The 14,341-nt window shown below is 37.9% G+C and overlaps 1 protein-coding gene across 3 annotated transcripts in view; it reads left to right on the top strand.

Annotated features, from left to right (window-relative positions):
- Window positions 1-290: 290 nt before the first annotated feature.
- Window positions 291-14,341, top strand: part of PHTF2 (putative homeodomain transcription factor 2) — a 522,887-nt gene continuing 508,836 nt past the window's right edge. For all 3 annotated transcript variants that reach the window (XM_053716525.1, XM_053716526.1, XM_053716524.1), the window contains exon 1: window positions 291-421. The gene's annotated coding sequence lies outside the window, so the exon portion shown is untranslated. The remainder of the gene's footprint in view (window positions 422-14,341) is intronic.

The following is a 14,341-nucleotide window of genomic DNA, read 5'->3' as shown; positions in this document are numbered from 1 at the left end:
AATTGATTCACAACAGTTGTACATACCAGTTTTTTAGTATCAATGTGCGAAGATTGAAAAATAAACGTTTCTGGGATTGCACCCTCAATTAAAACTTGCCAGTATGCACAATCAAGTCATGTTTAAATGACATAATACAAATGAAACCCACATAACCCTATTTTACTAAATGCGTTTCTGGTACCACACAAAAAAACTAGCTGCGATTTGATTGGTGAATTTCACCAAGACATCCTGGGTTACGAAAGGTCAATTGTTTTGAGTGAAGCGCGTTCTGTTGGTCCCGAATCTCTGCAGGCACGCTCTAGAGCTGTGTGCGCGCTCGTGGCTTTCTGTGCTGTGCTCATGTTCCGGTGAAATTCTATCGGCTCCGTCCGGTCCGCAAGACAAGAGGAATAAGAAGGCAGCTCCGGAGTAGCAGGTAACTGGCTTATGCATTCTAACTAATAAGTGCTCTAACCGTTTGGGTTTTTACAGAAACCATTGCAATGCGCTGTTGCTCCCTCTGGCAGGCAGGGGGTTAAGATGTGATGTGCAAATTACCTGGGATGCTGTGATCGGCATAAGTCGGTCCTGTAATGTACCCCTGGCAACAAAGAGATGGACAGCAGATATGGATGTGGTAAATCTCATTTATGCCCTTAGTGATGCCCTATAAGGAGACAGCACTGACCCTTATTGCCACTGTCTCATGCAGATTTGTATGTCTGTTATTGCAAATTGTCACCAACGTGTTACTTTATCCAAAATTGTATCCAAACCATTGAATGTCGTGTGTGACAGATGACCCCTGCCTATTATAAATAATATTTTTTTATGCCCAATTTTTCTCAAAACCATTTAGTACCAATTATAACAAAATTGTACCCAACCTCACTGCTCAGACATTATATTTGTTCCCATAATCGCTGCTTGGCAGTTTTAGGAATTGATTTCCAAAAACACTTAATAACAGTAATCCTGGAAAATTGGGTTTAAAAACATCGCGTTAATTATTTGAAATTATCCTCAGAATAACTGAATAATTATGTTATAAAAGCATTAATTTCTTCTAGTAGTGCTATATCAAACAATACAGTCGTCATTTGCTATTTGATAATAATGCAGATAGGGCCCATAAAGGCCCATTGTATCCAAACCATGCAAATTTTGGTAGTTAATCCCCAAATCCAATCTTTGATCTTTGGTCAAAATATGAAAATAGGTGTTTTATTCTTTTAACAATTTAGTGTGTCCATTTGATTGTCATATAATTTTGGTTTAAATATTTGTCTTTATAGCCCCTTCACATATTAAGATTTTCATTACTGACCATAAACTATATAGCTTTTTTTCCCCCATTTTTTTTTATTAGTTTGCAATAAATTTAAATGTATTCAGCGTTATGTAAGATTGATACAACTTTTTTCTTCCTCTGTAAAGAAGCTAGAAACCCTAAAGCTAATGCTCATAGACAGAACCTTAAATGGTCACTAAACACCTTGATTTTACAAGACATTTTATAGTATAACGTATTAGCCAAGTCTAAACATTTTAAAAACAATCTAAGATCTGTAGATGTTTCTCAGTAACCAAACTCCACAGACCACTTTCCTTATGGGAGGAGCCAATTCAGGAATGAGTCTATAGACCACAAGGATTGCCACTGTCATTATGTTAGTACAGTATATCAGTGATTTTCAACCTTTTTTTGCAGTGGCACTTTTTTTACATTAAAAAATCCTGCTGCACACCACCATCCCAAAATTTTACAAAATCACACATTGTAGCCTAATACAGTGTGTGTGTATATATATATATATATATATATATATATATATATATATATATATATATATATATATATATATATATATATATATATATATTTATACATTTTTTTTATACACACACACTGTACTGTGCTGTCATACCATGCCTCCTACAAACTATACATGACACATTACATTCATTCACAATCAATCATAATGATTGTCTGTGAATGAAAGTCAATATGTCATGGTTGTAAATGATGCCTGATGAGCATGTCACATACCTCCCAATATTTCAAGTGTTATCTGTGGTGCACAAGATTATATGTGGATCACTGTGTGTATATGTGTGTGTATATGTGAGTGTGTGTGTGTGTGTGTGTATATATATATATATATATATATATATATATATATATATATATATATATATATATATATATATATATATATATATATATATATATATATACGCACAGACACACATACATGACAACAAAACAATTCAGATAGTGTGTGTGTGTATATATGTGTATATATATATATATATATATATATATATATATATATATATATATATATATATATATACTAATTTACTTAATTCTATTGACCTATTTGTTCTCTTGGTATCTTAAAACCGTTTCCCTCATGAACTCTAGTAAAAAAAAAAACAACCTGTTTTTCCTTCTTTTGAAAAATGTTCCTGAACGCTAGTAAAATTATGTAAAAAGTATGGAGGTGCTAGCTTGGTTATGCTTTTTTAGTGATATTTGACCAGCAGTCAACTTGCACACCCAAATTACCAATAAAGAAGATATAAAGGTGGTAACAGTAAATTTGAGGACTTTTTTTTTGAACGTTACACTCCTGAAACAGTGAATCATAATGGAAGTGCTTGGTTATTTTTTTCAGGATATGATTTGACCTGCAGTCAACTTGCACTACACACACAAATTACAAACATGATATAATGTTGGTATAGTAAATTTCAGTAACAGTCAGTAAATTTGGGATTTTTTTTTTTTTTTTTTACCTTATTACACTCCGACACTCCTGAAACCCCACTGCCCAGATTCAGACTTTCTCTATCTTCTGACTTCGTCACACGGACGTTCTTTCTGTGCCACTGCCAGACTGTAACAGTTAGTGCTGCTCCTTCCACCACGCTAATTCTGCACACATTCCGAGTCCACACAGCACCGGCTGTCTCCTCCCTCTTCCTTTCCAGTGAGTCTCCAGTCCTCCGGTCATATTCCTTGTGCTGAGAAGGAACGTGAGTGACGTGACCTGGCTGGAACTGTTCTGGAGGAGGAGCAAACCTGCGCCAGCATGCATGGGGGATTGAAGTGTTGAGTGGTGCTGCGTATGGAGCCGGCACTAGACACGTATTGTGGTGGGTGGGGGTTCCTTCCAAGTGTGAATACGGGTCGGGGAGGCGAGCTGCCGCTGCGCAATTACCCTTAGTCATCATCTCACTCAAAATAAAAAAACGGCCCACAATAAAAAAACAAGCAAAATTTAAAAAAATATGTCACACTGTTGTCAGTCTGCCGCGGCACACCTGAGGATCTCTCACGGCACACTAGTGTGCCGCCGCGGCACCCTGGTTGAAAAACACTGCAGTATATCATTGTTTTGCTGTTATTTGTTAAAGCCAATTAGGGAAAGGTACTGTATTTAGAAGGGTTAGCCTTGAAGAGTCAGCAAGGCGCAGGTCCAGTTTTGCAAATTTGAAAATCCACAATTTTCACAGCTGAATTATATAAAAGGGGCTAAATAAATAAGGGTAGGAAACGGTTAAAGGGGCATGATATCTAAAATGTTTCTTTCATAACTCTGAGCATACAATTTGAACCCTTTCCTGTCGGGGTTAAAGTGTCTCCATTGGAACGACTGTTCCGATGTAGAAAAATTGAAATCACACAATCGCGAGATTTCAATTATTGAATCGGGTCTGGGGGGCGTCCCTATAACCCTAGGAACGTCCTCCAGACCGTGATCAAATCTGAGAAGCACAGAAGGCTTCAGGACAGCGGTTGGCTATGACGTTCTATTACGTCATAACGGCTTTAAAGTCCAGTGTAATTATGACGGAATAGAACGGCGTTAATAGGTTAAACAAATTTACAGTTTACTTCTATTATCAAATTTGCTTCATTCTCTTGGTATCCTTTGTCAAAGAAGCAGTAATGCATTACTGAAAGCTAGCTGAACAGATTAGGTGAAGCATATATGTGCAGCCACCAATCAGCAGCTAGCTCCCAGCAGTGCACTGCTACTCCAGAGCCTACCTAGGTATGTTTTTCAACAAAAGATACCAAGCAAATTAGATAATAGAAGTAAATAGGAAAGTTGTTTAAAACTGTATGCTCTATCTGAATCATGAAGGTTACTTTACTGCTGCATGTCATAAATTAGGTTTGTTAGGAAGCTCAAACTGGTATCACACATAAGTAATGACTCAATTTGTTTATTGCTTTTCTATATCCATGTTCCCCTGCAAATGAAATATGTGAAAACAGCGGTTTCTTTAAGCTTTTTGTGTGTCTACACTAACTGAAATCAACAAAATCCAAATGTTTCAAATTTATTTTCTGTGTGAAAAAAGATCTGCCCCAAACAATACTGCATTCCCTTCTCTTCCAACACCATTCAGAAAACTTTATGCCCCCCCCAAAAAAAGGATGTCCAATCAGATGCAGGTTTAAAATGATGTTAAAACACCTTGTTGTTGTTGTTATTAAAAAAAAAAAAAAAAAAAGAGCTTTAGTATCTTAGATCCAAAATTGGTCTCCTTAGTTTCAAATTACCACCTATAGCTTTAACATTTTCCATCCATTTCTGAAGGTCCAAGAGTGGCCTCTTGTGTATTTTGGGAGGTCTGTAGACGGCATACTCCCTTTTATATTATTTACAGGATAAGCGTATTACCCTATGCGTCCTTTCCATGATCCCATTTTGTTGCTTGTACCCATTGTATACTCAACATTACTTCATGTGATATACGAACTACTCTTGTAAAAAAATAATAATAATACAATATATATTGCATTTTTAACCCTTTCAGGCATAATGTTACTAAACAGTAAAGGTACTGATATATACTCAGCAAGGATTTAATATTTCTGTTTAACCTAGGCTTTGTTTAACACCACTTTAAAGAAAGAATACATACCTGAGACATGTATATACAATGTTTTGTTATGTATAATGAAACCACTTTGCAATATACTTTTATTATTTTTTTTGTTCCATTTTTCATTTAATTTAGCCTTGAAAAAAACAAAACGTATCAAGGCTAACCATGCTACATATATTTCTTCAATTGGATTTAGCTGATAAGAACTGCAAAACAATGCACTTTAAACTAACTTTCTGACCATAACTAGTCGCCTGTAGACTAAAGCTAAGATTGTCTCTTCCAAATAAGACAAATGGCGAGTGGACTATTGCAATTGCTGTGAAAAGTATGTAGATTTGTTTTAAAATGTTGTATAACCCTTTCCTGACGGACCAAATTTGTCTACATCGGACAAGTTCTGATGTAAACAAAATGAAATCACACAATCGATTGCGCATGATGCTTTGCACACCCTCCAGGCCCCGATCCCATTCAGGAAGCACCTATGGCTTCAGTACAGCTAAATGGCTAGGACTTCCCATGTCGTCCTAACGGGGCTAAAGCCCAGCGCAGTTAGGACAGAATGGACTGTCCTAATGGCGGAAAGTAGTTAAACTGTTGCTGATACTTGATTCTACAGCAACACAACAGAACTGTCTTGTTATTGCAAGGGTGTTTACTGACCCTTTAAAAGCATCAAACTCTTTTGTGCTGCTTGCTAGTGTGTATTCACCTGTTCCTACCATAGAGGGGGAGGAGATGAGAATGTTGGGAATGCTGGCAACATGACATCCAGTTTGTTAAATATTAAAGGGACATACGTGCAATAACATAATGCCTTAATTTGTCAGTGCATCTTCTTATTGCGCACTTGCTTGTAAATAACAGGGGTTTAAACACAATATTCGTTAATGTGGTATCTGTTGGAGCTCTACAAATAAATTATAATAACATTACAGTTTTCTCCACAGAGAATGTTGCCAACTGGGGGACATTATGAAGTAGTCAGTGGCAGTGGGCGCAGTGTAACACTTTGCAATATTACACCATTTTCTCAAATAAATGTTACATAAGATACCCAAATCACAGATTAATTGCATAATTTAATTGATTTAATGATATGTGCAATAAAAAAACGAACAAAAAAAAACCCTGTTAGTTTAAATTTGGCTTAAATGAATAGTCTAGTCAAAATTAAACTTTCATGATTCAGAAAGAGCATGCAATTTTAACCCCTTAGTGACCACAGCACTTTTCAATTTTCTGACCGTTTGGGACCAAGGCTATTTTTACATTTCTGCAGTGTTTGTGTTTAGCTGTAATTTTCCTCTTACTCATTTACTGTACCCACACATATTTCATACACAGTTTTTCTTGCCATTAAATTGACTTTCTAAAGATAACATTATTTTCATCATATCTTATAATTTACTATAAATAAAATTATAAAATATGATGAAAAAACACACTTTCTAACTTTGACCCCCAAAATCTGTTACACATCTATAACCAGCAAAAAAACACCCATGCTAAATAGTTTCTACATTTTGTCATGAGTTTATAAATACCCAATGTTTGTGTTCTTTGATTTTTTTTTTGCAAGTTATAGGGCAATAAATACAAGTAGCACTTTGCTATTTCCAAACCATTTTTTTTTTCAGATTTAGCGATAGTTACATTGGAACACTGATATCTGTCAGGAATCCCTGAATAACCCTTCACATGTATATATTTTTTTAAAAGAAGACAACCTAAGGTATTAGACTTGGGGTATTTTGACTCTTTTGATGCAACCATTTTACCACCAATATATGCCAAAGTTTGAAGAAAAAAAAAAAAAAGTGGTGGTTTTTTTTTTTGGACAAAATAGCAATTTAAGAATATATTTAATGAGAACGTTAAGGGTTACTGCCAAATAACACCCCAATATGTGTTCAACAACATCTCCTGAGTACAGTGATACCACCCATGTATAGGTGTGTCGGGTTCTCTGAGGGCTAAAAGGCCTAATTTTTTAGGGGGTGCATTCCAGTTTTACAACTTGGAATTTTCACATCGGTCATCATGCACCCATGTCCTATTTGGGGCATTTCTGAAGCTGGTCAATGTAATTTACCCCTATCAAACCATATATTTTTAAAAAGTAGACACCCTAGGGTATTTGAAATGCTGGTATTTGAACACTTTCCATGCACTAATTCAACCACCAGACTTTGTCAAACTTTTGGGTAGTCAATTTTTGTTATTTACACACATTGTACTTTAGGCATGGATTCTCAATTCCTGTTGTGTTACTGCCAAAGAACACCCAAATATCTGTTCAGCAAGATCTCCTGAATACAGTGATACCTCCTATGCATAGGTTTGTTGGCTTGTTTTGGGTTTGCAATGCCAAATTTCTGACATATTTGTGATTTTTTTCCCCAAATTGAACATATCTTCTTTGACTATCTTCTATTGGGGGGGCCTTTTTACATACCCCAATTTATTTGCTCGCATGAACGTGCATATATTTCAGAAGTTGAGATCCCAAGGTATTATATATGGGTGTTTTGATGCCTTTGATGCAACTGTTCCCCAAGGCAGAACATACAGTGATGTGAGATGTCATCGCAGAAAATGCAGCATATCTGCAGAAAGAACAGGATACATGCAGGAGCTGTTAGCGATTTTAACTTTTCAGCGCTGCTCCACATTAGGCTGTTATCTTCAAACAGAGCTGTGCTCTGGCTGCACTGTCTGTGATTTCCTGATCAAAGTTCATCCAGAGCAAAGTGCTGTTTTAAGTGAACAGTGAAAAATTGGAGAAAGTGTGTGGTGGTATTTTTTATTTTTACACACACATTGCTTTTTGGCTATGATTTAGGAGAGCCTGTTGTAAGTTATTGCAAGAAAACACTCCAGGTTGTTTTCTATAAGACCTCCTGAGTACACCTATGCCCCCCCATGCATAGGTTTGCCAGGATTTTGAGAAGGTTCAGTTACAATTGTATTATTTGTAATTTTAGTTAAAAGTGAGAGTATTTCTTCTGATAGTCCTATCTTTAGTTTGGGGCCTATGGCATACCCCAGTTTTATTTATTGCCATGAAAGTTTATATATTTGAAATGTTGACACCCCAAAGTATTGTATATTTTGTGCTTTGATGCAACCCTTTTAAGCAAAATAAATTGAGAAAGTGTATGGTGGTAATTTATTTAATTTCCATTTTTACACAAACATTGCTTTTTGACTATGATTTAGGAGAGCCTGTTGTAAGTTATTGCAAAAAATACACTCCAGATTGTTTTCTGCAAGGCCCCCCGAGTACACCCATGCCCCCCATGCATAGGTGTGACAGGGGTTTTGGTAAAATACAGCACACATTTTAGAACTTATAAAAAATAGAGTAGTGAAATATAAAAATCTGGCACAGTCAAAGTAAAAAAAAATAATCTAACAGTGAACATAAATAAAAAAAACAAAACTACAAATTTAAAAGAAAATTAAACCGCTTGAAGCAGTCCCCAATGCAGAGTCCAGACTGTCCAGGGCAATCGGGACAGTAATATATGGTGTCCTTTCTCTGCCCCCTCTTGGTACAGACTCTGCATTTGTTTTTTAGGTTTCTGCTTTACGGCAGTAGGGGGGATTTTTAAAATAAAATGGGTAGCCCCAACTCTGCTCTCTCCCATCACTGGGAGCAGGTGCATCTTGGTACAAAATCCCCAAAATGATCTGGAGCTGAAACTGTAAAAAAATTATTGTGCAATCTGCATTAAGTAAATTGTAACATTTTTGTACCAGGCCCTTGTCTGATCTTGATCTGCCAGATCAACCCCACCCATATGCCGGTTATAAGCCTTGATGCACACTGGCTTCATTATTCTCTCAACTCTGCCACATACAGACACCTCCACCTCTCTGTGTGGATTGTGGTAAGAAGTTATAAATCCTTCTTGTCTCTGTACTTAACTGACAACAGCTCCTCTTGGCGCAGAGCTGAGGTCTCCCCCCTTTATAGCGGGGTGCGTGCAAGTTGTCCTGGGAAACCTGCACGGTTCTTTTTAATTGTACCGCAAGCTACTGTATTAAAGCAATACAGTAGCTTGAACAAAAGGACACTTTTATAGACATGATCTAAATACAAGTGGTACCCTTTGTTCATCAGTGGTAATATCAGGTCCCAGACAATCTTGTCAGTGGTTCCCATATGTTCTGGGCACACTGGATGGTCAAGGTGGCTATCCTCTCCCTCATACACCCGGAAGGCCTGAGTATACCCGGTCTCGCTCTCACAGAGCTTATACACCTTTACCCCATACCTGGAGCGCTTGGAAGGAATATACTGCTTGAATCCCAGCCTTCCCTTATACTTCATCAGGGATTCATCCACACATATATTACTTCCAGGTGTATAAGCCTCTGCAAACCTGGCAGCAAAGTGGGTAATCAGGGGGCGCATTTTATACAGCCTGTCAAATTGGGGATGCTCCCTAGGGGGGCACAGGCTGTTGTCGCTGAAGTGCATGAAATGTAGAATCATTTCATACCTCTTCCTCGACATACACTGGGAGAAAATGGGGGTAGAGCAGATGGGGCTACTGCTCCAATAGGAGCGAATGGAGGGTTTCTTTATGATGCCCATCAGCATAGTCAATGCCCAGAATTTTTTTAATTCTGGCACATCGATGGGGGCCCATTGCTGCTTTGCTAAATATAAGCCAGGTGATGAGGCGTTACCCACTCTTCAGCGGTAATGGCAGCAACACGTCTCCTGGCAGGGGGGCTAGCAGCCACCGATACATCACTACCAGTTGAGACTGTATCTAATGATATATCTGAGCATATGGCAGGGTCAAAATTGGGGTTTGAGTCAGACATAGAGGCGTCTGACTCTGATGCAAGGTTGCCATATTCCTCCTCAGCACTATATATTCTCTCTGACATTATTTATTTTATCTCACAGGAAAAAAAAGACTTAAAAAAAAAGATAAACCCCTAAAAAAGTCCAGCTCTGCTACTGCCAGTGATTTATAGTGATCACTGGCAAGCTAGGGGTTAATAGCTCTGAAAAGAACCTTTGGGTCTCACAATTTTTAACAAATATATTAGATAAATCTCTCTCTCCTAAACACAGATCTCTCTTTCTTTCTCTCCCACAAAAACGCAAGTGAGGAGAGGGAGGGAGATCCACACTGATCAGTCATTATTTACAAATATTGACGTGTTCAGACAAATAGGATATTTTATTATTAAAAAATAAATTATCGAGCAAGCTCAGATTGGATGACCCTAGCCTGCCCCTATGATGAGGCAGGCTAAGGACACCCCCAGAAGCCCCATGATGCACTGGGCATCTCCATCTTTGAAGCCTCATGGGTGCTGAACCAGAAATGGGCCGGCTCCTAAGCCTACTTTCTTGCATTGTCCAATAAAGATAAGAGAACGAAGAAAAAATGATAATAGGAGTCAATTAGAAAGTTGGAAAAAATTGCATGCTCTATATGAATCATGAAAGTTTAATTTTGACTAGACCATTCCTTTCAAATTTAGCCGGGGGGCCAGTAAAATCAACCGGGTGGTGAGCCCAGTAAATAAGTCCTGTGGAGAACAATGAATGATAACTATTATTATTAATGGTCAGTAGCTGAACACAGCCAATGAGCCAGTGTCGAGAGGCATATGTGCATAGCCAACAATCACCAGTCATGTTTAACCCCTTTGCAGAGATTAAATGCATAGTTATATGAAATATATAGTGTAATAGTAAGATTCTAACATGCTAGAACATTTCCTTTATTAAACGTTTATGTCCCTTTATAGAAATACATAGAAATACATAATTTGATATTGTTATATAAAATGTTTAATTGAAATGTATTTAAAATATTTCATTTGGATCCATTTCTTGTAATATGTCTGACCCAAACCCTGCCACATATCTGCTCATAATTGACCTCAGCAGAATCATCAAATAAAAAAACAAACTTGCAAAACAATGAATCTTTTGCTATGAAAATTAGTGACTAGCTGTGTCTACTTCAGTAATGAGTCCTGATTGGCTCCTCTAAGGCAAGTTGTGGGTGAAGTTTGACTATGAAAAAACAATTTCTGTAAACTAAACGTGCACATTCAGATCCTTCATTAGCCGCTGATTGTTGAGTAAGGGGCCGCTCGCTTCCTTCAGCTGTTTTCGGAGACATGGATTTATGCTTTTGAAAGTGCAGCACACTAAGATCTGTGCAAATCCAGATCTTAGTATATTGTACTGTCACAAGAATAAATCTGAAAAGACCCAAATGCCGTGAGCACCCGCCTCCTTCCGCATTCGGAGGCAGCCAAAACCTCTGAATGTGTATGTCTAATGCCCTGTCTGAATCACAAGAGACATTTTTGGTTTCACTTCCCTTTAAATACCTAAACTTCTGTTCATGTTTTGTTAAGTTCTAATGTTTTTATAAAGTCAGGTCAGTTATAATGTTGATGTGTTTCAAGGTCATTGTGGGCTATAGAGCAGCTCACCAAACCAGTTTTTCTTCATTGCATGTATTTGGCTGATCTTGGCACTATGTTGCATTTGCCATGGGGATAGTAACGGATGCCTATTACTTTTAATTGATTGCGGGAGAAATTTAGGGTAAAAATAAACTGATCTGTTTTATAACCCAGCATTACTTTTTAAAACCCATTCATGCTCACACTGTGTTTAACCCCTGCTTAATCAGGGAAATTATTTAACATTAAACGTCCCTATAAATAAGTGAACAATGGCAAATACCATTTATGGATGAAATAAGTGCATAATTAATACTATATCTGTAATAATTCTTTTGCTGTTATCTTCAATATTGTTATATCTGCACACTGATGGGATTTTAAAAAAAAATAATAAAAAAAAAATTATATATATATATATATATATAGTGTGTGTGTATCTATCTGTCTGTCTGCCTGCCTGTCTCCTGGCTGTTTATGCCAGTTTCCAGTGTTGGGCATGGGCAGATCTACCAACCAACCTGATTAATATCATATATGCCTTGTGTATTTCTTGGAATTAATTGGTTACCAAAGGGACAATAAGGACCTTATTACCATTGTTTCTACAGTCTTCCACATTATTAGAACAGGTGTTTTTTTTGTTGTTGTTTTTTTGTTGTTGCTGCAATTGTTTTTCAATGGCCGAACTGCAACCACAAGGAGTCTATCTGGACTTTTAATTTTATATGGAGAAGACTCGTCTTACCATTGTTATTGTGTTTACAAAATCTTATTTTTTTTTAGCTTTAGTAAGATTAAACTGCAAAAAAAAACCAGGAGATGCATATGTCAGGGTTAGACCTGTGAAGTCTGCCATGTGCTGTTTCAGTTTTCAGGACTGAGAAAAGGGAGGAAAAATAAATAATGAATGTTGTTTTACTAAACATAATTACACATTTTATGCACAGTGTTTTACTTTCCCTTTAATGCCCTTCTGTCAGACACGTGTTATTGTCATCTTCTGTCTGCCAAGCACGAATAGTCATTAATCCCTTATGTAATCAGCAACTACCGCAGTGATTTTCCCTTATGGGAGCCACATATAGAACAGGGAGTGATTCCTCTCGTGTACCCCATATGGAGAGTATTGAGTTTTCTTCTTAGCTATTTATATAGGAGAACTGTCTATTCAATTTCACCCTAAAAACCCCCACTGCAGAGTCTTTTCATGGATTTTTAAAAAAAATTTTTTTTTTGGGGGGGGGATTCACACATTCTAGGCTTTGGTATTGGGGATGCATTATCATCCTCTGCTCCCCCTGGTCTCTGACTCTCATCTGACTAAGCAGGTGTAATTATTATATTTGGAGTATACTATAGAACACTGGTTATCAAACCTCTCCTCCTCAGGCCTCCCCAACAGGCCAGGTTTTCAGGATGACCTTAGAAGAGAGCAGGTAAAATAACCATGTTACTAATCAGTTGATTATTTCACCTGTGCTCCAGTTCAGATATTCTCAAAGTGTTATATCCTCAAAATGTGACCTGTTAGGGAGGATTAAAAACCAGTGCTATAGTGCACACAAATAAATCTCTGTAAATTAAATGGGAATGCCATGGTGACAAGCTAAACTACATGGAAAATATATTCTCTGGAGTGGCAAGGGAGCGCTACTGATCTGATATGCCGGGATGATAACCTATAAGTATCTTCTCATCCTGTTAGTTTGTTTCCGGGTAAACCAGGAAGAAAACAAACTTTATTCTTACAAGGTCTTTTATCCTTCCCTGTGACTAAATGGGACATTGTCCTCAAAGATGTTCCATCTTTTCATACACGTGAAAGAACCGCATATAAACATGTTGAAACCTTTTTTATTTTATTTATTTTGTGCCTGAAAAAGGTTACCTAAGTTACAACATGGCAGTTCCCATTATGTTATAGACCAGGGGTGGGCAGGGGCTACCTCTAATATTATTCCTAGTGACGTGGTCCTATCTAAAAACAAAACAAAACACCTTTATTAATAAATACAGCCACGCTCTTTACTTACTGCAAGAGCTCTCTCTTTACGTCACGCTGGGACCATCAAGCAACCTTATCTGTGTACCGCGCCTGCATATGAATAAGTAGTCTCACAATCAAGATGGCTCGAGTCTAGGGCTAGCAGATTAGTCAAGCCTGGAACACGTGGGAAACCCATAGCTCGGGTACAACGATAACAATGAACTATTCTCAGCCAATCATAGACAGACTCATTCTACAAAGTAATTTTATTGACTGGACGCCATGTCAGGTTGATTAACGGGCAGGTCCTGTTGGCTGCTCTTCATCTGTCCGCTACTAGCTGAAGACTACTGCTGATAGTTGGGACAGTGACAGTGGCAGGCTCTGTACCGCCTACACAGCAATCAGAGACTGGTATAGCAGCAACAGCACTGACCTGCAGAATTTGGTGACAACAAATTCTGAGGACAGAAAGCTGCAGAAACTAGCACAAAGTATAGCTAATATTAGTGTGTCAGAGAAAGTATCAGAGAGCAGCAGTAAAGCCTGGTACAGAGTAAGTAAAAGTACCTGAGGGGGAGTAACAGACCCTGGGGAAAAAAGCAACACCAGACTATTCACCCAGCAGATCCTGGTGACAAGTAACGGACAACAGAACTATAAAGTAGCAGCAGAATATCAGACAGAGCAGAACCTGGCACTGCCAAACCCAGGGATACCGAGCAGCATCTCAGCCTGGCACATGAAGAGTCTGTACTATGGGCTGACCGCTCTTGAGACAAAAAGTAGGAGAGTTTGGGACAGGCACTCACCAAAGCTGGAGCAGCGAGTTCAGCTACAGCCGCATCCCGCATGCTGAAGTACACATACCACCGTCATAGACTCAGCCGATTTCAAAAGTCTGCATAAGAGAAACATTTCTCATACATCTACGGTGGTGAGGCTCTTCCCTCATAATCCAGATGTGTGAGAAATCTTTCTCTTATTATGCAGACTTTT

This window comes from Bombina bombina, chromosome 6 (assembly GCF_027579735.1).
Source record: "Bombina bombina isolate aBomBom1 chromosome 6, aBomBom1.pri, whole genome shotgun sequence".
NCBI classification, from domain to species: Eukaryota; Metazoa; Chordata; class Amphibia; order Anura; family Bombinatoridae; genus Bombina; species Bombina bombina.
This window is presented reverse-complemented; position numbering and strand designations above follow the sequence as displayed.